Source organism: Rousettus aegyptiacus, unplaced genomic scaffold, assembly GCF_014176215.1.
Source record: "Rousettus aegyptiacus isolate mRouAeg1 unplaced genomic scaffold, mRouAeg1.p scaffold_m13_p_2, whole genome shotgun sequence".
In the NCBI taxonomy this organism is placed as follows: Eukaryota; Metazoa; Chordata; class Mammalia; order Chiroptera; family Pteropodidae; genus Rousettus; species Rousettus aegyptiacus.
In genome coordinates this window covers 158819520-158847141 of record NW_023416295.1, presented here as the reverse complement: position 1 = coordinate 158847141, position 27622 = coordinate 158819520, and the positions used below count along the sequence as shown (strand labels likewise).

Below are 27622 nucleotides of genomic sequence, written 5' to 3'. Positions count from 1 at the left end.
AGTTGTAAAGGGACTTGCTTGGGCATTAAATGTGTTCAACTAAAACTGAACAAACATTATTCAAAAGTTCCCCTGAAAACAATTGTTAAAATTTACTGGATTCATAAATCAAATGATAAAGTGTGTAAGGTAAACTTAAAGGTTTGAGAAAAACTGAATTTCTAAAAAACTACTTTTAATAAAGTGAATGTTAAAACCTTAAGTAACAACAAAAAAGCAGCCCTCAGACATTTTTTTACAAATCACAATTGACACGGTGATTCCATCTAAGAATTATAAATGTTTCTGAAAAAGAAAACCCATAAAACAAAAGAGAAGAACTATCAGACATGATCGAAAATTGCTTTCTAAAGTTAGAAAACAATCACTTGAGTATGTAAACCAAATGGACTTAGTATGTTCTGGGCAAAAAGGAAGAACAAAGATTACATGCTAGAAAAAAAAATGAATTACAAGGATAAAGAAAAAAAAATCATATTAGAGTCCAGAGAGAGAGAAAAAAAATGTGATCCACAAAGGAAAATAATCAGGCTAGCTGCGGACTTCTCCTCTTTATAATGATGGCGAGATAAAAACAGATAAACAGCTATAGGGTTTGAAGGGAAAAGGTTGCTATCTAAATATTTTCTACTTCATCAACTTGTTATTCATGTATGAAGCAAAGAGAAAGACATTCTCAGAATGTAAAACTCTAAAAAATATAATTGAAAGTACATTTCCATGAACCAAGATGAATTAAAAACAGGAACTCCACAATCAAGCAGTCATGTGTATGAGGACTGTGGTGAGCATTACATAAGTTAAAGAGTTAAGCTTAAATAATTGCAAATATTTGGGGGGGAGAGGGGCACAAATGGCATTAAGCAGTCATTTAACTCCTTCCTTTCCACTTTCTCAATGAATACAGGGGAAATCTTTTATCAGAAAGCCTGGAAGGGAAGGAGGATAGCATTCAGATGGCACATTTTAAAAAACTCATCCACTAAAGATAAAGCCAGATTGAGAGAAGGCCCAGAATGTATTTCCTTTACCTGGCCCTTGCCTAAGGAAGAGCAGCAAACCCAGGATGTACATGAAGGAAGCCCTTGCTGAACCGTACTGCCATTCCTAAGCTGGAGGCCTTGGCTGGACTTGAGACGCCCTAGAACCATTTACACTTCATTTCAGCCCTCACGAGCCTTAACATTGGAAAGAATATAGCCTAAGGAACCTTTTGGCAGTGACCAAAAGCAGAAAGCTGGGTGATCTGGTAGGTGGCACTATAGCAGGAGACCCGATACTGGTTGTATCAAGCCACAGCTTGACCCGGTCATGGTGCATATAGAAAACCGGTCTCTGCTTTCAAGGTTTCACCAAACCCAGAGAACAAAGATCTCCTGGTATTTATTTATTCATTCAATAAATACTTATTGAGTATCAACCAAGCAGTAAATTTAAAGTGACTCCACAGCTTACAGTCTTTAGGGGACATGAGACAAGTAAATAGATAACGGCAATGATAGTGCAATAATAGGTGAAGAACATGCAGCTAGCAGATGATTCTCAGAGGCATCCAGCTCAGACCTGGGCACTTGGGAAAGACTTGCTAAAGGAAATTGTATATATGTAAAAAATAAGTTGTACTAGGTGAAAAGTTTGGAGTCACGGCAAGTGGAGAAGTACATAAGAAAGCACTTCAGGCAGAGGGTGCAGCAAGGGTGAAGGCCAAGAGCCAAGAGCACATGATGCCATGTAGCACCTCGAAGAGAGGCAAGCAGGGGTTCAGGCCACAGAGAACCTTGCCATCCATGTTTAACACCCTGGACTTCAACCCAAGAACTATGTAAGAGTACTGCAAGGTTTCAGGCAGCGGATTTGATCCAATTTCCATTTTGAAAAATGATTCTGCAAAGAAAAAACTAAGATTGGAGGCGACAAGACTACAGGCAGGGTAAGAGCAGCTGTAACAATTCAGAGGATTCATGGACATACCTGACTTCAATGACTGGTTGTAGATGTGGGAAATACATCCGCTTTCAGAGACATCAGGGAAACTGAAACAATTAATTTTATATTAGTTATCTAGTGCTATATAACAAATTACCACCAACTTAGAACGAACATATTTTTTAATCTTAGTTTCCCTAGGGCAGGAGTCAAGACACAGCTTAGCTGGGCCCTCTGCTTCACAGTCTCACACAAGGCTGAAATCAAAGTGTTGGCCAGGGCTGAGGTCTCATCTGAAGCTCAAATGGAGAAAGACCTGCTTTAAAGCTCACGTGATTTTTGACAGGAATCAGTTCCTCGCAGCAATTCAACTAAGTTCCTTGCTATATGGAACATTCCTCTGCAACATGGCAGCTTGCTTTGACAAAGCCAGGCAAAGACAGAGCATGCTGGCAAGGCACAAGTCACAATCTTATGTGACCTAATCATGGACGTGACATACCATCTATTGGTTAAAAGCAAGTAGCTAGACCAGACCATACTCAAGGAGAGGGAATTACACAAGGACATAAATACCAGTAAGCATGGATCACTGGGGGCCACCTTTGAGGCTGTCTGTCTATGTGGGTTGGGATAAATAAGAGGATGATGGCTACACTTTTTGGAATACTTAAGTATGCAGTGACTCGTTTTGTTTGTTTGTTTGTTTGTTTGCTTGCCAGTAAGTAATGAGGCGCGCTTTGGATATATTGAGTTTGGGGGACCTGTAGCACACCCATGTTGAGTTGAAGTCTGTTGACTTGCTGAGATTCTGGGTTCTGACACCTGGTTAAGATCTCTAGGCTAAGAGCAGAAATCTCCATCCCTTGACAGATCTTTGAAGCTTTGGTAGTCAATCAGATGACCCAGAAAAGATGGGTAAATAAACAATCCTAAGGCATGTTGAGTACAACACCATTAAACACAATGGTAGAAATGTTTCAAGGAAGACCTGTTCGATACAAATCTCCAGAGATGAGGTCTAGTCATCTGTATTTTTGTAAAACACCACAGGTGACTTTCATGTGCAACCAGGCCTGAAAACCACTGAAATGTATTCATTAAAAAAAGACTAAACATATATGCACCTAAGCTTCAACTATGGTTATCTCCAGAAGATAGGATTACAGGTAATCTTCATTTTCTCTTTTCTGTTTGCCTGTACTTTCCACCCCAAATATATTTCTTTTATAAAAAGGAAATCAAGGAGCTCTTCTGAAAAGCAATTCTACCACAAACAAATAGGGTTTACCTAAGGAGCACAATAAAATAAATGTTATTAATATATCTTATTAATAAAGTAAAAATCATGGAAAACTCAAAACATACCCAGGCTTTACCTGTGCTAAGATTTGCAATTTAATGATAATGCTCAAAGTTAATAATGTTATACAGTGTGGGTTGGTGTATAAATTAGTAAACCCTTCCTAGAAAGCAATTTATCAGTGTGCATCAAGACCCATAAAATTATTCATACTCTTGGATTTAATTATACTTCCATGAACTTATCCTAAGCAAATAAGCAGAAGTAGGAACATATATTTAAATACAATGAATTCATAGCCAGAATACTGATGACACTGAAAAATTAAAAACACTGTCACACAATTGGAAATGGTTAAACAAATCATTCACATATGCCATCCTAATATCCTTTGATCTCATTCAAGTATATACAAATGAATCATGTTTACTATAACACTATATATATTTAGTAAATACTATAACATATATAATACTATATGCTTAATGCGATATACTTTAACACTATATGTGTTATATATCCTATATTTAAGACCCCACTGGCTTGATTATCACCAAGTCTAGACTTTTCCAGGAATCTCTCCCCCAGTTATCCCCTCTTTGACTCTGGAATGAATTATAAAGGAGGTCGAGGAGGAAGAATGCCATGGAATTGAGCCCCACATCCCCTTTACTCTTCACTTTGCTTTTCTTCTCTCCGTTTACAGCTTTCACAAGGCTATCCCCACCTCTGCTGGCATCTTTGGGAAGTCCAATTTCTGGGTTCATCTCTGGCAAAGAAAACAGTGCCTTTCACTTCCTATAAAAAGCTGTTCTAAGGCTCTTCCCATAGCAGAATTCATGAATCCCCAGAGACAGGATTCTTCCCTAGAGCCCAGAACACACAGGTGCTTGAGAGGCTCAGGTCAGAGACCCATCAAGACACTCTACCTGGAGCCATGCTCTCTCTGACATTTCCACCAGCACACACTGGCCAGCCAACAGCTGTCTTCCCTTGGGATGATTTCGCCCAAGTTCTTCATGTGCCTCCCTGCAGTGTTGTTTCCTCTGGGAATCCAATCCACGTCATTGCCTAACTTCATTGATGGGCCTCATTCCGCTTTCCTCCCAGAGGCAACTCAAGAATTTAGCTGAGAATCTTCTTCACCGTTTCTAATTGTCTGTGACAGTTCAGTTCCCTTGCACATCCCTCACCAATGAAAGCTGCTCTTTTCAGAGGACACAGAGAACCTCAATGGACAATACTCCTTTCCTTCACAAGCCAGCCACATCCTTTCATCACCATTTGAGTCATATTTTCAAAACGAAGTTTTTTCTATATTCTGTGAAATACATCATTCATACACATAAGTATACATCTGTACGTAATCAAAAAAAATATATTGTAGTTTCTCTGGAATATAGGACCACACAAACCTCTATTGTACCCCCATTAAGAACAAATAGCCAAGAGAGTTTTTATTCATCCATTGACCAAATATTATTTTTGACTTACAAGATAGACATTGCAGGAGCTACTAAAATGAATAAAAGATTGGTCCCTGCTCTCAAGGATAGAAGAAAGAGGTGAGCAAAAATAATTGTGGTGCAATAAAATATGAATTAAGTTTGATGACAGTGGTATAGATAATGAAATATGATAGTTCACTGGAGGGAAAAAGAATTTCAAAAGAATGATTAAAAAAGCTTCTGGGGGGGGCAGCGTTAAAGTAAGATTAAATAGAAACAGTTCTAGAGTTGACTGGGAGGAGGTTAAGATTTAATTTGCTGCTATTTTCTTTAAAGCAGCCTAACAGCTTATGCATTGTATTTTATAAAAATTTAGCTCTGAGTTTTATTAGCTGGGACTCTTTTAGTTACAAATCTCAGAAATCCAACTTGAACTCTTTGGCTTAGGGGGAAAAAATAAATTTATTGATTCTTTAGAAGAATACTAGAGAAGTCTCAGATGATCACAGAAAGGGTTAATGAGAAAGCTCTATTATGATTGGTCAATTTTTATCAAGTAACCATCCCTGGACCAATCAACGAAAGCAGAACAAGTTGACATGTGTTATAAAAATGGCAGCTCCTAGAGATGCACAAGGTTGAAATAAAGGAAATATGGTTTACAAAAGAGATAAAACCATAAAGCTCTGTGTATTTAATTGTGTAAAACCTTAGTTCTTTATCTTACAAGACTCCTCTCTGAGAATTATTCAATATCACATAAAGATGGCTGGGCAGCCATCTCTCTGTTCTATTTCAGGTTTACATACACTACCAAACTCAGAAGAACAACAGGTACTGTAAAGGGGCAAAAAGAATATCTTTAGGCACTGCTGATTATCCTACTACTAAAAGTACAGAGAAATTGCAGGCACAAATTTTTCAGAGATCACCAAAAATATAGGCTTTGATGTGATCTATTCTATGCAACATTAAAAACAAAGACATACTCACAACTCCTTTAATTTTTCCAGTTCTATAACCAGGTCATGAAAAAATGCAAGTTTCCTACCGTCCTCTTCACTGGATGTCTGAACAAGTTAAACAAAATGTTATTTAACATCTGTTTCACCTGGTTAAATCTAAAGACAACTGCCCTGGCTCCTAGCGTTTCATTATTCTCAGACCTCATATAACTAATACGCTCAGTGGAAAAGACTGATTAGCTGAGAGTCTTCAGACCCCCTAGAAAACTCTCTGCCTATTGATGTTCATTTTTATATAGTAAGAGGGCCATTAAAAAGTATACCTGTTAGGGAAGAGCAGGATTTGCTCTGATGAATATCAGCACTTTGTATAGAAATATTCATGGTCATTACTAGCACTCCCCTGAGTTTTCCTGAGATAATTAAAGGGCTGGAGACTCAGCACACAACACCACAAACAACTCTCAGATTGTTCCCTGAGCCCTCCAAGTAAAGTTGCCAGATTTAGCAAATAAAAGTACAGGGCATAGAGTTAAAGTTGCATTTCAGGTAAATGAGTAATTTTTTCCGTAGAAGTATGTCCCATACAATATGTGAGCTAAGCTTTTTCTAAAAAATTAATCATTATCTGAAATTCAATTTTACCTGGGCATCCTGTTTTTACCTGGCAACCCTACCTTCGAAGTTCTCTTCGGTATTGGCTTTAGTCTCTTCCCTAAAAGGCTTCAGCCTAAACAGCTTCGAAGAATTAAACTTCATCGAGCTTATCTGAACCCTATGAGCTTATCTGTACCCACCAAACTCTAATTCAGAGAAGACCCAAGGAATGATAGAAAAGAGGGAAAGCAACAAATACATACCTACATGCATACATACATACGCACATATATACATTCATACATACATGCATACATACCTTTAGTTTCTCGTTCAATAATTCCTTTTCTCCTGGGTCATTCTACCCCCAAAATAAAATACGAACAGTGTCGCTGATATTTCCTTCAATTAGGCTTATTATAGACATAGTTTACAGTACAGTGGACTCCTATAGAACCATGCTATCGTTACTTCCTAAAATACCTGATGAGCATACTGGCAACACTAAGTGCATCTTTGCTAGGTTACATGAGGCCCAATGCAGAGAAACGCTACTGCCTCAGCAGTTCCCCATCTATAGATCATAAGCATGTGCACATCCTGACAATAGGCCTGCCACATGGGAAGGAGGAGGCCATATATCACCTCTGAACATTAGAATTTATATTTAAACCCACCCTTGCAATGGTAGGTCTGGGAGGTCCTTGTATTAAACACAAATCATAAAATACTTGAAAAATGAACAGAAAAACCATAATTCTTCCTTCGATTCAACTCCTCTACTGTCACTTCTGTTTGAGAATTTTTACTAGTTTTTGTTAAAGTCAGGGTATGTGTGGTGAGGTAAGAGAGTTATGTTTAGTCAAAAAATAATAATAATATAATTCTAGAATTGGGGGACAAAAGTATTTCATCAATGACTTAACAATATAGAGTTTAAAAACAAAACCCCAGGTCATACTCATTAGGTGGCCATAAATCTGATTGCTGGGGCCCCAACACATGACTATGACGGCTGATAAATGAAAGGAGTGAATCAGGCATTTATCCTCCCTTCCTCTACTTTATGGTGACACTTCCTATGTTTCAGGGTAATCAAATACTTAATGAAAGAAATTTCTTCTGTATAGGAAAATTTCCATTAATAAATGCAGATGGAATAATAGAACTGAAAAATCACCTTCTGCAAGCCCTTAAATGAAATAATGGATATAGAAAACAATAATCAAGGAACAGATATTTTATAATGGAGGAACAAGGCTGACACATCGGTCTCTACTCATTGACCTTAGCATCATTTCAAGTGGGACAAATAGACCTTATGGCTTCAAGAAATGAAGCAACAGGAACTACAGAGCACTACCCAGGAAAGTCTTGCCTAAAAATTGGAGTTAAATCTAATTGCACCTCTAGATCATTATAGCATTCTCTTTACGTTTGTGTATCTGAAATTTTTCATTTAAAAAATAGTTTTAAAAAACAAGTATTCAGAATGTTCTTGGAATTTTTGCTTTGACCTTTGTTTTTATCCTAAGATATATTATTAGTTCCCTGTCCAGCGTAAGTACATTCACCATCCTGAACACAGTCGAATCTTTCAACTGTGGTCATCATTTTGGGCTTATTATGATGAACTTCAAGTGGGAGTTTCCATAGCTACTGATTTAAATCATCTAAAGGAGGTTGAACTGAATCTATACTAATTCCAGCATTCTTAATCATCGATCATAGTTTTCAGCGTCTTTTCACATACTAAGTATTGCCACCATCTAGTGTCTTGATATTTGACCTTTTTCCCAAAAAAATTTTTTAAATATTCAAAACGACAGTGAATAGGAGTGCGAATTGGGACTATTAAAACCTTCTGGTTAACTGGCTTCTAGTTATAGGAGGCTTTAATTATACCAAAGCACTGATGGCAGAGGATGGGGGAGTAATGATAGCATTCTGTAAGGGTGCTGCTTACCCACTCTTCCCATTCTGCATGACAGGCTCTTGGCTGAAATAGGATCAGCTGTCTACATGTAATAAAACTAAGTGAAGTTAACTTGCAACTTCACGAAGATAACTAAAGCACTGAGAATGACTGAACTTTATTCACACTGAGATATAAAGAAAAGAGAGCAGGGTTCTAAAAGAAATATCTTGTTCTTTCTTATGAAAAAAAGATGCTGAAAACCCTTAGTCGTTAAGGGTAGGGGACTGTGCTTATGATGTAATATGAATTGCTCTTTTGCGTCCATCTTCATCCTATTCTTACTCCCCCGTGGTCCACAGTACAGTAGCTGAATTTCTCATTACTGTCCTTTTGTTAAACCTCCTCTAAGGCACTTCAGAACTCACTTTATGTGTTCTTATTATCAATCATTTTGCTGAGGATACCTTGCTTCCCGCCAATATCCTCTGTAACACACTGGCTGCCTTCTTTCCATGTAAACTCCTAGAATACATTGCTTGTCTCTCAGTTTATGATGTGTTTTAACTTATTATCTATCTACTCTCTGAGCTCTTGGTAGGCTCTTCCATATTTCTGGCCTGTCTGTGGCCAAGAAAAAAGCTTGTTTGTTGTTTTTTTTTTTTTTTTGGTTTGTTTTTTTATTTTATATTTGTGGGAGGGGTAGCTTCCAGCCTGGAGCCCTTACTGAAATCTGACTTTTTTTCTTCCTTAGTTTGTTTCTGATCCAATGCCATTAGTCTTGAATACACTCTCTCCCCCTCTGGCTGCTCTGTGGGAGAAGTACATGTTTCTTATCATGCCATGCCCAATACTGAACAGGTTCCAACAGCCGCCATCCTGAGGTTGGTTTTGCTTTTTCAAATTCCACAGACAAATTACTGAAACTTTGCTTGCTTATGGCTAACAGTAAGGATCAAGGCTCTAAGCAAGAAAAGGAAATTCTACAAAACCCAGAGCTGAGTTTAATAGAAAAGAATCCTTTTTCTGATATGAGTAAAATGAAGATCTCTTGCTCCTTTCTTTCTTAAATACTCCTTTTCTCCCCCCTCCATCCAACCCCATTTCCTGGACACAATACAACTCAAAGATTAATACTACCAAGCCTCTGCTACTCAAAAAGTACAATAGGCAAAAGACTTAAGTTAGAAGCCTGTGAAAAAAAATGCCATCATCTTAAAAGAATATGGTAAATTTGGAGGGAAGAGATGTAAGTGCTAATAGGTACCTATAGAGGAATCAGGGCAAAGAACAAGAGTCCAGGAGAAGAGTCAAACACTTCACAAGAAAAAAATAATTATGTTTCAGATATATGAGAACCAGAATCTATAATAAAAGTGAAAGCCAGAGAACAAGAAAATGGGTCCAAAACCAGGGACTATCACTGAGAGAAACAGAACGAATGGGGCAGTTGGACAAATGAATGGAAAATCACCCAAATACAGACCTGATTAACGTACTTCCTCCCCTCAGTGATTCATGTGTCCAGGCAGATGAAGAAAGGACATCTAGAAGAAATTGGATAGACCATTCTCTTCCAGGTGACAAAAGGGAGACTAAAGATAGAAATAGCTCCACTTGATATTTAAGGGTAGAAGCAAAATGAACTAACCAGCATTCATAATAGAAGGGAACAGAACCTGAAGAAGAAGCTGTGGCCTGAAGAGGAGATAAGTATCTGCCATTACCAACACAGCAAGGATGGGACTTAATGTTCCGAACTTGAATGGGATGAACTGAACTAAGGCAGCCGTATCTGTGGGCGGCCCCTAGGCTTTCTCACTCCCGGAGTCTTCAGTTCTGCATCAAAGCTTTCAGGGTGTGCTAAGCTGTGCTGGGTGAAGTGTGTATTGGGGTGGTGTGGAGGTAGGGAGGTACCACTGAGGTGGAAAGAAACATAGTAGAAACAAGGTGGACTAGGAAGATCGATTTTAAAAGGGAAAAAATATCTCCTTCCTTTCTAAAGAGAAAGAATCTACGGTTGGCTATACAATGGTAGCACTCTGTTTAAACTCAGACCTGTGGCCACCATGTCTCTAACAAACAGTTACTGATCACCTACCACATGCAGTGCACAAGCGATCAAAGTACAAAACAAAAGAAAATACTCAAGAAAGTGACATTGAAAAGAATGAACTAAAAGAAGAATTAATTTCCAAGTTGGAATATTAGTAGCCTTGGGTTATAAACGATATTGGATTCTATCATCTGATCTAAATACAGATTGTATTCATCCATACGTAAAGCCAAGTATCCAACAAATAAGCATGCCCATTACCTACTATATGCCGAGATTTGTACCACACTGTGGGGACATAAACATGATGCTCGACATAAATAGCTCCAGCCAGTAGGGAACATGGGAAATTTTTTTTAAACGAATATTACAGTGCAACACAAATACAAATTAGATAGATGCCTAAGGTACTATGATAACCCAGGGATTGTGATACTTTACTTCCAGACCGTAGAAGGGGAGGGAGGCATTCCAGTCACAAGGAACAGCATTGGCAAAGATGGGGACAAGAGAAACAGCATGGCATATTCATGAAGGGGCATGTAGTTCCCTGTGGTTGGAGTCTGGAAGCACAGGAGAAATCAGCAGATTAGGTAAGAGCAGAGTTTCTCAACCTCAGCACTATGAACATTTCAAACTATATATTTCTTTGTTGTGGAGGCTTGTCCTGTGCACTGCAGGATGTTTAGCAGCATCCCTGGCCTCTACCCACTAGATGCTAGTAACACACACACACACACACACACACAATCAAAAATGTCTACAGACATTGTCAAACTCCCCTGTGAGGAAAAATTGACAAATTGACCAATTGACCCTGGTCGAAAATCCCTAGATTAGAGAGGTAGCAATGGATCAATTTATGAATGGCTTTGCATGGATTTGGATATTCTCTTCTAAGCACCGGATATCAGAAAAGAAACTGATACGACCGGATATATACTTGAGACCTATCACTCGTGTATGAAGGCTCTGCAGATTGACAAAGCTCAAGTAAGGAGCCCAGTTAAGAGGAGGCTAGGCTATTGCAGGCAGGGGGGCAATGCAAGGCTGAACGGAGCCCATGGCACTGGAGCAGAAGGAGAGCAGAAAGTAAGAGAGGGATGATAGGATGCTGTCATGTCCTCCTCCCTGCCCTCCTGGTCAAAATAATAACCAAAGAGCAAACTAAATCTTGAAATGATTATAACTGGTAAATAGATTTACAGTGTAGTGATAGAAAAAAATGAATACTTCATGAAGCTTTCCTGAGAACACATTACTGCTTTTTCAAAAATCATTTCACATTAAAATTAATACATTCATTTATTTAACAACAACACTATTAACTTCTCGGCTACTAGCAAATAGGAGAAACTATGTGTAAACACATGTAGGGTGACGTGTATAAAATGAAACCATGAGACTTGCTGGGTTGGTGGCCTGTGAAATCTGAAGGGACCTCAATCTTCTCTCTCTTACTGTTGCTTCAGCACCTCACCCCATCCCAAGGACAAAGGAAAAATTAAAACTTCAGGCAAACAACATTGCCTTTGTCAACACAATGCTCTTTCTTGTACACAGTCAAGCACATCTGCTCGTTAACTTATATAACACCATGTGTCCAATGATCTCAAACTATCAAGGCCAATTTCAGAAGCCAATTAATTGTGTTTCTTTTGAGAGCACCTTTCCATGAGAAAATGAAAATGCTTTTTTAGGGATGACTGTCGGATCACGACATACATATCTACCCCTTACCATTACCTCAATTCCTGCTGACATCTGCAAAGGCACCAGCAGAACGAGGGTAGTTCATGGCAACGACACTGTATTCCACATACTGTGCTGTCCAGTCAGATGGCACATTCGGTGGTCCTCCTAACGGCATTTCCAGCCTAAATCTCCTATTCACCTTCTTTTCCATATCAGCTCTGCATGATTAAAACACAAACCCTGTGTTCATGAGAGCCATCATACAAACTGAAATTAGAAAAAAAAAAAAAAAAAAAAACACAGACAGTGGGGTAGCCGGCTTTGAATACCACTCTGGTAGAAGAAGCATTGAATTGGCTAAATTAACATTTTTCTCCTTCCAAGTCTTTTTTATTCCCCTACCTCTTCAATTTCATTTTCAGCACTCAGGTAACTGACTTATTAACTAATCTCTCTGGAGACCGCTGGTCTTTCCAGGAGACTGTTACAGAAAAAGCTTATTCTGACCAAACTGGAACACCTCAGGAGACATAACATTTATAAACTTCCTGTCACCCAATGTGCTGTTCAGAAGCCATTCATTTTAACTTAATTTGCAGGACTGAAAGTCTCAAGCTTACTTGCCGTATAAAAAGTGACTTTTTAAGCTATTACCCATTATCATTTCGCCTCCTGCCAATGGTACAGAGTTAAAGAGCACAGCAGAGCCGGAAACCCTTCGTTTGTAGTTAAACAAAGAGCTCCAAGACGGCTCTTACCTGCAAGGCAACCATTTCCCCTTCAAAATCTAATGATAATATCAATTTAGCAAGCTACCACTTTTCTTAGGGTGCTGATAGTGGTGATGCACTACTCAGGGTCAATGAATAGTTCACGGAAATCTTTGAAAAATGTAGTTTATAGATCGTTTTTCCTACCAGCTGATCTTCGTTTGTTTCTTCCAATATTTATCCAAGTTTAGTCTTTTATTTACAGAAAACCAAAATGCTTACCCCCAGGAAATGCTCAAACTATTTATATAAGAAATTATGTACCAATTTATAATATGGTACTGGATAAACTAATCAAATGACTCACCTGTCCTTCTCTAGCAGAGATAACCGATTTACAACTAAATAATATCAATGCTATTAAGATCTTTAATGATATGTAACCTAGAATCCTGAAAAACAAATTAATAATCTGAATAACCTTGGCAAGCTTGTTTCTGGCATGAGGTCACTGCCACCCACCTGTGACAATAATGCAGTGGGTAACTTTTGAATAAGAATTCAAGACTGAAGTCACTATCCATTAAACTACACAGATGAGTTAAATTTTATATGGGATAACAGGATTCTTTCCCACTGACTTTAAAACAAACTTTAAAACATTGAACCAATCTTCTTAAGCCAAACAAACAGAATCCCATCATTTGGATATTTATGTTGTATTTACTCTATTGTTCCCTGAATCTATTTTTGGCAAGATCAGCAGTGGCCTGATTTTTGCTAAGTCCATCCACAGGACACTTTTAAGTCTTCATCTTAATTGACTTCCATCTTTTCTCTGTGCTTATGTCTTCTTCTTGGGCTACTTTTAGGGAGATTTCTTCAAATTTCCCTCCAAGGTAAGCTGGAAAAAAATGTTTTATTTGAGCAATCATCACTCTAATTTCCAAGTGCTTTACCTTGTTCTTTGTATTTTTCATTTTCATACCATCTTGCTCATCTTTTGTGGAGACAATAGTACCCATATCATCTTATGCCTCACTGAGGACAGCAGTCACCATTGTTGTTGTTTTTAAACTATATTCATTGCCCTGAATTCTATTTCTTCAGGGGTCAGTTTTCTATATCTTTCCCTTTCTTTTCTATTTTGTGAAGTTCCTCAAAATATCTCACTTTCTTTTACATGTTGTGAACTTCCTCAAACACAGAGCTGACTATGAACAAAATTCATCAACTCACAGGCTTCCCTTTAGGGGAACAGAGTGAGGAGGTGAGAGCCAGCTTTACTTATGAGCCATCTAAATGACAGAATGTGAAGGGCATTACTCCAGGGTGATAACACCCACACTAACAGCCCAAGTTCTCCCAGAATACGTGTTCAATTTTTTTAGAAAAGAACACTCTGGGTTTTTGTTTTGTTGTTATCTTTTCTGCCTGGAGGAAAATACTTGGTTGCTAGACTTTCTGAAGGAGAAAGTAGATTGTGTCCCTATATAAACAGGTTTTTCAATAAAAACTTCCAATTCTCTGCTTTTTGCTAACTCATTCCCACTCTCAGTTACCTGCTCTCTGTGCTTAAAGTATAGATTCTTTTTGGAGTGTTCTAGGCAGCCTGGCTCCTTTCTCAGCTGCAACCTCCTCTGCAAATATTATGGCTGGAGTTTTCTCCACTCTGCTCCACCAATCCTTAATTTGCTTTCTAGAAGTAGAAACAGTACATCTGTCATTTCTCCTTATGTAAGTTAAGGCATAAGCATTGTCTCTCCTCTACTTGTCAGTCTTTGTTAATGGTATATGAAATTTGAAATCCACATAATTATTATTATTGTTTCTTGCAATGTGTACTTTCTCACTCCAGAGGCCATCAGCTGACATATCTTTAATAATTTTCCAGAAATCATACCAGTATGAATTCATTTATAGTTGATGATGCTTCCTTGTTGCTTTCACACATTAATAAAATCTTGGAGGAATGCTTTGGTTAAAACTTTTTTTCCTCATGAGTCTATTATGATCTAGTGATTCATATTATAGAGGTTACTCTATGATTATCTGTGTTAAATTTGTAGAGATGAAATTCGAATTCAGCTTGATGTTTTCTCCTCTGTAAAAAAACTTATGAGAATTCAGAGTTTTACATCGATGTTTTTATTTGTCTATAAAATTCAAATGTTTTTGCCAGAACATGTCTGAAAGTAAGGCTTAGTTTATTTTCTCTAGAAATTATTGAGTGTTATCAAATGCTGACTCAATCTTTCATACATTTGGGAGAGTTTTCTTTTTCGTATCTTTTAGTATTATTTCAATAGCATTTGTACTGACTTTATCTTCAGAAATGCTGTATATTTGTGATTTCATTATCTATTCTCTGCCTTCCATATTGATCAACCTTGCTATTATGTTCATCTCTTTGATCATTTCCTCTGCATTCTAAATGAACCTCTTACCTTTCCCTTCAAGGTAACTAATGCAATTTTTTGAAGTTTCATTTATGTTCCTTCTTCTTTCCAAAGAAGATTTCAAAAATATCCATTTGTTTCCTTTAACAGGTCATTTTTCAAAGTATGCATTCTATTTGTATCTTCAAGGCAATGTTTCCCATCTCTCAAGTTGTAGAAACTTTCCAAAGTCCCCAGGTTGGTTTATTTTATTTGTGTGTTCATCCTTTACTGAGGAGAGTTTTATCCAGTTCATCTCTTCCATGGATAAAATGTAAGTATTGCTTTTAATCCCCTCCCCTCTTCCGACCCTGCAATAAACACATCCTGCGTTCTCTGTTCCCTGGATGCCAAAAAGAATTCCTCTCTTAGACTTTAACATGGAAAAAGGGTGATTTTTTATATACGCACATATATAGATATCCTTGTGGCAGATTGTACTTCATTTTCCAAGATGGCCTTGACAATATCTACCCTCCCACATGCTCTTCTACAATGTAGCCTTATCACCCTTATCTAATAACCCTTCCTTGAAAATGGGCAGCCTCAGTGATTCACTTATGCCAACAGAATGCAACAAAAGTGACTGCTTCATAATTCTGAAACTAGACTATGTCAGAAAAGGCCACGCAGCATCCATCTGTTTGGTCTCTGGATTCTCCCACTGGGAACCCAGTGGCTGTGCTGTGAGAAGCCCAAGCCGCATAGAGAGGCCAGCTCTGCTTGACATTTTCAGTTGAGTCTAGCCTTCAAATTGTCCTAGCCCAAGTGCCAGACGTGTGAGAGAAGCAGCCTCCAGATGACTCCCTCGGCCATTTGGAGGCCCCATTCACTGTGGAGAAGAGATTAACCATCCAAATTACTGACTCATAAAATCCACGAGCACACTTCACTGGTCGTTGCTTTAAACCATTAAGTGTTGGAGTAGTTTGTTACACAGCAGTAGATAACCAGGACAAGCTTCTAATAAAGTTTCTTATATAACACAGTCATTTATACAATATAATTTTGATAGGTTGAGAAAGAATCAACTCTTAATCCTGCTGTTTGGTGTACTTTTACTAAAATGACGTTTTTATAGCTGTATTTCATTAGAATCTCAGAAAGAGTTTTAAGAAGGCTAACAACTCCTGCTTTGACCATCCCTTCTTATCTCTACCTCTTTCTATGGATGACTTCACATCCCAGAATGCAATGTTCCCCTGTCTGTCAGCTTCAACTGTCAGCCCTTTGCATAATTGTGGAGGAATGATAAGGAAGAAAGGCCATGCCTGCTTCAGAAAGAAAGCCTCACCTGTGGCATTGAGAAGTATTCACATGCCTTTCTCACTGCTGAGGGTCTCATGTGGTATGCAACAGCCTTGGTGGGGGTCTCTTCCTGTCTTCTCCTTCTCTGGCCCTGTTAATCTTTTTAGCAGCTATATAATGTTTCCACCCACCTAAACCTCACTGTGTTAGTGATATCTCTCCACAGTGAAGAAATTGTTTCCATGGCTTAAAATTTTTAAGGCAGATGACTGAATAAGGTTTTTCCTCCTTAAGGACATATATTTTGTCACATTAGATCAACTGTAGAGTAAACACAGTTTGGCATTCTTTCTCCTACATAGTACCAACCAAAGACGGGACCACAGGAAGTATAATTCACTCTCAAAAACCACTGAGTCTCTAGACTAATAAAAATTACACCTTCTGTGAACTTTTATTATTTTCAACCCAGACCATATCTTGGGAGAGACTTATTTCAAAAGTTTATGACTCGCTGTGTAAACTAATGTTTTTTCTATTTGTTCTAAATTTCTCCTTTTTCAGGCTTCAAAGAGTCCTCCCTACCCATTCTCATACTTTGGAATTTGGTGAACACAAACATATTGATGTGTTTGTGGCTTCCTCGACTTTGATCATCTCCCCATGCAGCCTTCATCTCTGTGGGCTGAAAGTCTTAATCTTCTTAGTTTGACCTCATGTTTCAGCCCACCTATTCCCTTAATTCTTTCATCTGCCCTTCACTGGCCCTTCTAAGAATCATATTTCTTGGTTAAGGGGTACTAACCACAGACACTATTTCAAGAGCAGGTGTTCCCGGTCTTATCTTTAACTCTCTCCAGTGGGCTATTCAATCAGGCATGCTTATATGTTTTCAGAAGGTGGGGGCAAACAGGAAGGGAGAAATATTTCAAAGTCAATGTCAGAGCACAGTTTGGAAATATTTTGTCGCCCAAATGATGCGAGGCGAAATTACTCCCTGGATTCCTTTAGTATCTATTCAAACTTGAATGGCATGATTTCCAAAGCATGTGGGAGCTACAGCGGTAGGCACTGTGGAAAAACAAAGAGCCTATTTTTATACACAATGTTCAGAGAGGGGGGAGACACACACACACACACACACACACACACACACACACACACACACACAAAATGACTGAATTTTGTACTTGGGGAAAAAATAAAATAGGATGGCAGCTTCATTTTGATATTTTGGTTCTTAGAAGCTGTTGTTTTGGTAGAAATGGGGAAAAAATAAACAAATGGAACAGAAGGTGTTATACACAGGAGGAATATAAACACAGACTCATGGCATGTTTGTGCTTGGAGGAGAACTTCAAAGTTCCAACTCAACAGGAGTTTCCAAAAGGCAGACTGTGGACCAGACATGGGCTGCAGCTGTGAGGTCCACCCAGGGGGCTTGTTACAAAGTCCCTGAGAGCCTGTGACTGGGAATACTGACTCAGTAAATACCAGGTAAGGTCTGGGGAGTCTGTACTTTTTTAAATTCCTCAAGGTAATCTGATATGTAGGTAGGTTTGTGAAACATTAATCCAGACCAGCGGTCTCCAAACTTTTAATTGATTGGATTTTCATTGCTTTTTGTTTTAGTAGCAGAATCTTCCTCTGAAATGAAATTACACATGAAATCTAAACATGTAAAATGCATCAGAGTGGCTGCCTTGATTGGACTCCCCAGTCAAGGCTGAGACATCCTTTTCAACTGTCAACCCTCCCGACGTGCCCCAAGAGTATCACCAGGGAATTTTAAAGGTGACGCAGAAACAAACTGAAGATGCCTGCTCTTACCTCTTCCCTTAATTATACTGATGAGGAAGCTGGAGCTCAGAGAGGTGGCATCTACCAAGTCCACACAGTAAATCAGAGGGTGGGTCAACTAGAATCGAGAACACACTCCCAGGCTCTGCGTATAGCCCCTCCTGGTGTCTATCAGCAGCCACGAGAGAAAGCAGGGAGCAGGCATGAGGTCCATGGTCAGCCCCGTCACCGGACACCAGACTAGGGACCCCTCACCTTCCTGTTCTTCCTCCCACAAGGGAGTCTGCTCCCCACCCTATGACTGCCCTCCCAAGAGTCCAAAGAGTCACCCTCCTAAGGAAGGCCACCTCAGTGGCGACTCCGGGGCTTTCCTGTGTCCTCCCACAGCAGGAGCTCCTGCTAAGCCAGGAACGAAGCAACGCCCACACCTTGAATCCCTGCTGTGCTGTCCCTCACGTCAGTGACCTGCTTCCCTCTGCTCAACTACCATCAGTTCTTTCTTTTAACAGAATATTTGTATACCTAATGAATACACGTAATATACATGTAAGTTATGAATAAAGCATAACACAACAAATTCCTCAAAACTTTTGCCGAACTTATGAAGCAGGACATTTCCAGAAGTTTCCATGTGCTCCTCCCAAAGCCATTCTGGGGCTCGCGCCCCTCTGCTGCTGTAACACAATCCTGATTTGGGGTTCTTTATCCTTCTCTTGTATTTACATAGCAATGGACCATATATGGCTATATAACTGAATATACTATTATTTGGTTTTGCTTGATTTTGAACTTTGAGAATTAGCATCATACGGGATTATTCTTTTGTCTCATTCATGTTTCTGATATTTACCCACATTGATGCGTGTATCTATAATTCATTCATTAGTCACTGCTGCCATGTATCCCACACAATGGAATCATATAAGTATACCGCATTCATTGCTAAATAAATAGTTAAGGGCTTCCCATGCACCAGGATGCAGCAGTGCACAAAATGGACCTCAAAATACTTAAATTCCAGTGGGGAGCATGCACTGCATAATTTATTTATCCTATCTTCTATCGAGGCACATTTGTTGTATTTGTTTGTTTGTTCGTTTTCTTCCAGATTTGTTGCTATTACCAACAGTGCTGCCTTGGATTTGCTGTATGTAGTCTTTTGTGCTGGAGCAGTGGAATTCCCCCCAGGTCAGTGGATCTTGGGTGCTGAGGGCATACAGAACCAGCTGGGGAGCTCTGCAAACCACCAGCCCTTCAGGTCCCACCCCTAGAGGTTCTGTTTCTGTGCACCTTGGGTGGGGCCTGAGAATTGAGGTGTTTTTAAAAGACTCCTGTGTGATTTTAATGGGCAAACTGCTCTATAATGTAGGTATGAGTCCGTTCACTGACTTCTTTCATGCTTTTATTCCTTCTGCCCTCAGAAATCTTCTTAAAGAAAGAACCAATTCAAATGGCACCCTCTCTGTTCAGTCTACTATTACTGCCCTTCTTCACATCACCCCCACCCCAACCACACACACTCACTCGGAATCACTCAGTTCCTCTTGCACGCACACCGTCATCTCATTCATCTCCACTGTGTTACATAGGTCTGCAGGTGACCACTACCATGCTGGTCTCTTTTATAGTCTGAGAGTGATATGATAGACAGGCTGTCTCATTTGTCACTGTTCCTCCAACACAGTGCCTAGTGCAGAATAAATGCTGGCTGAAAGAATAAATAAATAATAGAAGAGATGTGCAATGCTTTATTAGAAGTTATATTCAAAAATTTAGGAAATTGAAGTGTAACAAGTCAAGAAAGCGCTGGGCAGAAGCAGAAAAGAGGAAGGAACATCTATAAACTTTAAGAACTTAGAATCCTCAAGATGCAGTTTTCAAGACAGCCACACTGTGCTAAGTGCTCTATACACATTACCCCTTTAAACTTTACAGTTCAGGCTATGACCTTTCAGGATTTCAAAAGACAAGAGTCTTTCATGAATGAGAAACCTTAAGAGAATTTACGAGAGGATCTCAGCCCCAAGTTCAGCAAAGAAGCCAATCTCTGTCTACTAATGCTATTATCCTCCACAAAATTATAGGCCCAGAACCAAATGCTTAGCATTGTCAAAGACATCGCAAAAACTCAGCACCATCTGAAGGAAGAAGAGTAGGTGAAGAACACCTGGGTCTCAGCCTCAGTAGGACATCAGCCAGAGCATGCTAGGTGTCCAGAACACATGGCCTACCATCTTCACTGACAGGGAGAAACTGCCCATCAGGGCAACTACTCAAGGCATCTTGTTGACCATACCCGGGGAAAAATTCCACTAGATGAATGCGTCCTCTCTCAAAGGAAACACTGATGTCTAGTTAAAGTAAAATGTCCCTTTCTCGTCCAATATATTCAAACCATTTTTATTTTTAGCCCCATGTACCTCATTGGGCTCTGTCTGGTGGCAGGGCCTCTATTCCTCCACTATCTCCCAAATGCTGACTTCTTCTGTCCTATGCCTTAGGGACTGCTCTGTCCTGAAGTTGTATGGCTGATTAGGGGGCAGGTTCCTCCTCAACTGACATTGTATCAGCTGTAGAATCACCCTTAGCAGATTCCTGGAATGAAGCTTCTGAGGTTTGAGCTTCTGACAGTTCAGCCACAACCCATTTGCCACAGACTCTCTGTCCTTTCTCAGCTACTGAATATTCCAGACAAAGTAACATTTCCACATGCAGAAAGCTCTGTAGTAGGAAGGCATGCCTCTGGAGTTTCATTTTCCCTGCAAGGCTCTTTATCCCATTCAAGAAGGCTAAGTGGAGTTCATAACAGCTTTAATCTCTTGAATTGGCCACTTTTTCCCCTAATACAAGTAAGTCTAGCATTGTTTGCTGAAACTGAAAGTCTCTTTTTCTTGAACCGTCCCTCTGTTTTCTGGCCAAGGCATCTGTTTTTCTAACATGTTCTTTGAAAGTGTCTAGTGGGATCTCCCATAAGGAGAATTACCAAGTCCATGAGTTTTGAATCTCTCAGTTGGCTTCTTTGTTCAAATACTATCTAACTATTCTATCATTACTTTCCTTAATAGGATAATACCAACTAGGGCATACGTTCCCACCAGACCAACATCTAACCTAGACTCAGACTCCATCTACTAATACCCAGGTGGCTCCCCACTAAGGTCTCCTCTTTCATGAACCATGCACACAGTTAATTCTATACATTTCTTGAGCATATGAACTCCCTTTACCACCACATCACCTCGAAATTCACTGAGTAATCCCCTGAATATTTTACAACTGCTTTTAGAGTGTACTCTGTCTATAATTTTAAGAGAATCTGTCTTAATCCTTTCCTGGATACCATCTCTTGTGGTTGGAGTCATTCCAGTTAAGTCTTTAAGATCTTGCCTCTCTTCTCTTGATATCCTTGGGCCCCAGTCATCATTTTTGATCTAATAACAACTAAAACATCTCTAAACTCTATCTTTCCAGTTGCTCAAGCCAAAATCCTTAGAGTCATCCTTGATTCTTCTCTTTCTTTCACATCCTGTAATCAATCAATCAATCAATCAATCAGGGAATGCTATTGGCTTCACCTTCAAATATATCTGGAAGCTGGCAAACCTCCACTTCTACTACCTGTGCCAAGCTACCTTCACCCCTCTTGAAGACTGCCACAACAATCTTGGGACTCCCCTATTCTTTATTCAGAGTCAAAATCAAAGTCCTCACAATGAGGTTCTAGGCAATTAGGCCCCTTGTGACCTCTCTAAGGTCATCTCCTACTGTCCTCTTTTGCTTACTCTGCTTTCATTTCACTGGCTTCTCTGCTCCTCATCAGACACACCAGACACACCCCTACCTTAGGGTGTTTGCATTGGCTGTTCCCTCTACTTGTAATGCTCTTCTCCTTGATACCACATAGCATCTCTGTTTGCTCTTTCCAAGAATATCTCATCTTTTCACCTAAAGAATCTCTTTTCCTCTAGTTAATCAATCTTTCTTTCTTGGTTATCATTCCTCCACTACTCTTGTTCAACTAGCAATACAAAATCCTGTTTCCAGACCTCTCCAGACCCTGCCTGACTTCCTGAGCACACTTGATTCCTAGAGACAGAGTGGCCCAGATATAGGCTTTGTGAGTTGCTTTCCTGGCCTCTCAATCTGCAAAAATTCCATTGAATGATTTCTCTACTGAGACCCAAGAACATGGCATATTCTCTCTATATTAAGGGTCCCTTCTTTTTCTTTTTTCTTTTTTTGTTTTTTAATAAAACCTAACATCTCTTTATAAGTGAAGGCACTATTTGAGTCCTCCTACAAGTCTAAGTCCATGGCCAAAGCTGATATAGTTAACAATTCAGAGCCAAACTGAGACCTTATAGTAGACATGATCCTAAGGAGCCCATATGAAGAAAATAAAATCTAAGAGGTTAGCTCCTCCATGGCCATCTCCCTGGGCCTGAAGATCAACATTAGAAGAATCATTATTTGGAGCAGTCTCATCACCGAAAGCCAGTGCTCAGAAGGGCACAGGGATCTTGGACACCTTCCAGCAGTTCGAAGTCACCCCTGAAAATCCAGCTAAGAAACAGGGCACGAAGAGAAAGAGGCTGAGCCAGGTGTGTCCAGGTGCTCTCCAAAATGCTCTTCTCCTTCCATTTGTTAAATGAACAGTTCAGATAAAATACATTTCATTCCAACAAGAAAATCGCTTTTACCTCACATACCCAGATTACTGAGGCTGAAGTTTGAGTGCTATTTTATTATCCAGAGGCTTAAATTAGCCCAATATTTGTTCTGGGACCCCCTTCACTTTATGTCTGGAGACAGAAGCACAGGTTGTGAAATGGCAGGTGTTACAGTTAATAAAAGAAACCACTGAACGCAATGAGGCATTTGAGTGTTTTCTCGCAGATAATTGTATTGTTTCAGAATATTCCTAACTAACAATCTAAGATTCATTCGTGCAAGGAAAAACTACATTTACAATTAACCCAAATATACCTCCCATAGTGTTCCCGCCATTTCTCCAAAATAAAAGCTCCATTCCTTTCTCCCAGGAAGCTTGTGCCCTTTTGAATCGTAAAAATGGATTTCATCACCGTTCAGCACTAGACTAATGGTTTTAAATTTCTGAGTTGTGCTGCAGGAGATACTGTGTACTTTCATATTGCATTTAAAAGAACGTTTCAAAAGGAGTTTATGGGACAAAGTACACACACGCACCTGTGCAATGAGATGAAGCTGCCGGAGGGATACAATATATTTTAGAAAATACAGCATCAAACTTTGATGAAAACAAAATTAAAATGTCTATTAAATACAGGGATTCTTCAGTTAACATCTCATTCATGTCATCTTATGTGAATTTTTCAGATAGTCGAACTGATAATTTTTTAAGACTTATTTTAGAGAAAGAGTTTTAAAAGTATTACATACATCCCTGCCTTTGAAGTATCAATATATTAATCCTCAAAATATATATGTATTAATCCTCAAATGTTCTCTTTGCTGAGAAATTTTCCATGACCTATTTAATAAGTTCTTACAAACTGGAGGGCTGACAAGGGTATATTCTTTGACCCAGCTTTCTCCTCACCTTTATTTTGTACCTAAGTTTCTTCAAAGTGTGGTCCACACTCTCTTCACCACATCCTCGCTTCTTGTTACTTCCTTGACTTGCTGAAGGCTGACCTCTTTTTCTGTCAGCCTACTGACTTAGGCAAGCAAAAGTCCTCTGCTCTTGAACTCTCTGAATTTAACCTCGAGGCCTCTTAAAAACTCCTTCCCTGGTTCATTGGGAACTACCCTCCCTGTTGCCCTTCTTTCAGTCTGACCATTTCCTCCCATGATCCTCCATAAAACCTCTGGTGTTTCCAGAGTTCTCTTCTGATGTTACCGTTTTTGCTTTCAGCAATTCCATACCCTCTCTAGCCACCTCCATACTCATGATTCACAAACCTCTATCTTGGGCCAATCTTAACACCTTCACTTGGACACAGGCATCTCTAGCTAACAAGACCCAAGTTGAACTGATTGTCATCCCCCAGTCTGTTCCTTCTCTTGGCCTTCCCATATCCAAAGCTTGACTTCTCTGCCTGAATATCAAGTCTCAGCTCCATTGTCTTTTCTTTGTCCCTGCTGCTAGTATCTTAACTCAGGTCCCTATTCTTCCTCTTTGGAATTGCTGCAACCGCCATTTAACTAATCACCTTTTCTCTCTCATCTTGACATTTTACATCTTGCTGCCAACAAAGTTATTAAAAAATCTAAATCTGATTATGTCACCTCAGTTTAACAATCCTTGTCTGGTTCCCCAGCATGTATGGAATGAAGGCCAAGGTCAATTGAAGAACATTTGAGGTCCCCCTTAACTTGATTCCTACCCACTTTTCACCATTACTTTTCACCTATCCCCGCCTCAGAATCTCTTTCAGTAATTTATAACCACTTGTAGTTCCCTAAGCACACATAACCACTAAGAATTTGCTTCATTATATACTCGAGAAGCATCACTTTTCTTTTTTAATTTTTCTAGATAAAATTAAAACTGGTTCAGTCTTTCTCTGCCAGTGTGTTTATAAGAAATCCAATCCTCCTTCCATTGAGTTCTGCAAGGATCCTGGGACTCCCCTTGGAAGAGGCCCTGTTCCGGGTCCAAATGGTTTCCCTTATTGTGACTGTTCCTTCTGCTACTTAACACCTCTCTCGAGGCTTTATGCAGGCCATGGACACTGCTCGCAGTGGGGGTAGTAATAATAAGGGCACATATACAGCACTTTCTGTGTGCTAGACTGTTCCAAACAATTTGCATATATCTGCTTATATATTCCTCCTAGCAACCTTATGAGGTAGGCATTATTCTTACCAGCCCCATTTTGCAGTTGGGGAAGTCAAGGAACAGAAGTCAAGTAACTTGCCCAAGGTGAGTGGTGGGGCTAGGATTTGACCCATCAGCCCAACTCCAAGCTCCTGCTCTTAATGACTGCTCACAGTGCAGCTGTCCATGGCCTGCAGGATTAACCACAGAGGAACTTCATCATTGCTCCTAAGGGCTCACTGACTAACCCCCATACGAGCATCCATATACCCCTCTTCCTACCACGTGATGCTTTCATATCCTATACTTAAGGAAATAACCCAAATCTCTATCTCTTTCTCAAATTCCAAGAAGCTACTTCATCCCTCTTGAGTCACTTCCTTTCTCAATTCAAAGTACAAAGATTGTTCTCCCTCCCCTGGGAAAAACTCTAAATGAGCTCCTTGATGGCCCTAAATCATTCCCATAACCTGAGGACCTGGTTCTTTGACTCCCATGCTCCCCTTACCTTCGCAGACCAGTACCCTAGCCTCCAGATGTTCCTTAACACACAAAGCAAGTTTCCGTTCCAGGGTCTTTACACTTGGTTATTCTCTCTGCCAGTAACTCTTCTCCCAAGACAAAACTTAAACTACAAGGGTAAATGGGCTGTTCTTGGGCCACAGGGAGTGGGGCTGGGGAGTCTTGTTTCAACACTTTGACTCTAATGCATCACCAAGAAATGAACAACTTAATAGCTTACACTACCCCACAAATCTTGCTGGTCCCTCCACTCAGGAATGGAACCCTGTGATGCTCTTGTTTCTTTTTCAAAATACAGCTCCTTGAAGAAGCCCTCTCTGCACACCATTCTTTTTAGGGGGCCTGTGTCTGTACCTTGAACATATTTCTGTCGTCGTGCTTGGCACGACACATTATAATGTTTTAAATTTCTTTTTAGAGTTGTCTCTTTTATAAGATTGGGCTCATCAGGAGAAGGAACAAAATCTTATATAACTATATCCCAGTCCCTAGCAAGATGTCAAGAAAACTAATAACCCAAGTTGTCTGATAACTGAAGTAAACTGACTCAAGGTCAACACAGTGAGAATCATTATTTTACTGCCCCCCTTACCTTCGCTACCACCCCATCCCCTACCCCCCAGGCTCCTGTCCCTAGTACTTTCACCTTTGTCCCTTTACAGTATATTTTCAACATAACAGCTAGGATAATCTTAAAATATAGATAGTTCATTCAAAAGCTTCCTGTGATTTCCATCTCAATTGGAAAGCACTACAATGGTCTACAAGATTCTACATGATCTGCACCCCTTTCCCCTACTGATTTGATTTCAACTCTGACTACAATACTCATTACTCTAGCTGCAAGACTTCCTGTCGTTCCTCAGACACACCAGGTACACTTCCGGCTCAGGGCCTTTGGAATTCCTGTTCCCTCTGCCTAGAATGTTCTCCCCTATATATCCTCATGGCTCACTCCCTCACTTCCTTCAAGTCTGTGCAAAAACCATCTTCTCACAGAGGACTTCCCTGATCACCCTATGTAAAATGCCTTTATTTTTCTTCACAGCATTTTTCATATTCTGCATAGTGTATGTATGATATACTGCATAATTTACTCATTTATCTTATTTATTGCCTGTCTCCTCCACATAGAATGCAAATTCCATGAAGACCTGGCACATAGTAGGCACTCAATAAATCCATGTTGTCTGTCTGACTCTTAGACCAAGGAACCCAATGTCCAGTCTCATCTCTGCCTCTAACTGGACAAGGCATTCAACTTAACTGTCCTCAGCTGCTTCTACTCTGAACTAAGTTTGGACCAGACTATCCCTTAGTAGATTTCCAGTAGAATAAGAAAAAAAAAATCTACAATTTTTCCAGTTTTTGTCTTTTGAACTCTTTAAGGAAAAAGTGCAAACAGAATCATAATCTCAAAACATTTTTGGTCTAAAGCAATTGCATAAAAATTTGAGACTGAGTATATGATGGAGAATATACAAACTATATGTTTTCACAAACATCTCTCTAGGGAGAAGGAGAAACGTGAGTTTTTGAAAAAGTTGATCCTAGGGAAGAAGGGAGAGAAACAAGAAAGGATTAATTAATTCACTCTAGAAAAGAAGGGTCTGGAACTGCTTTTGGAAAAAAAGAACTGATCCAGAGGTGACTGAAAGTAGCCCAATGTTAGAGGGGATAAAGAAGGGGGGCATTTTGAAATAAATTTTAGTATAAAGAGAAGGACCAAAACAAGTATCTGAAATTTAGGGAAAAAATTGTGCTTCAGTGGAAAATTCTGCATTGTCTACAGCACACCCTTCTGGATTACCTGGTTCTAGCTTTTCATTGCCATAAGTTATTTAACAGCTCTATAAACTGTAAATAACTGATAGAAATTCAAAATGGTTCTTGTGTACAGATCTGTAAATTCTACCTGATAGAAGTTCAATTGACTTCACTCTTTTATTGTAGAAAAATCCAGTCTCACCTCCATTTGTATATTAATTTCAACATTCCTGATTTGGAAATGTATCCATTCTTTAGATTATCCCTTGAACTGGTTGTAACATCTTACAGGTTCCTTCTTTCACAAGTTGAATAAAATCTTTAACATGTGTTCATTTTATAACTGTATGAGAGTCATGATTTCATCTTTATTTTGAAAAAAAATTATCCTTTAAATGAGCGAAGAGAATTTTAAAGATATTTTATATGT

At 39.4% G+C, this 27622-nt stretch overlaps 1 long non-coding RNA gene across 1 annotated transcript in view; it reads right to left on the bottom strand.

The window, feature by feature from the left end:
• LOC107518054 overlaps nt 1–27622 on the bottom strand; it is a 467892-nt gene that overhangs the window by 401069 nt on the left and 39201 nt on the right. Inside the window, exon 2 of the long non-coding RNA XR_004955769.1 lies at nt 1972–2033. This is a non-coding gene — a long non-coding RNA (uncharacterized LOC107518054). The remainder of the gene's footprint in view (nt 1–1971; nt 2034–27622) is intronic.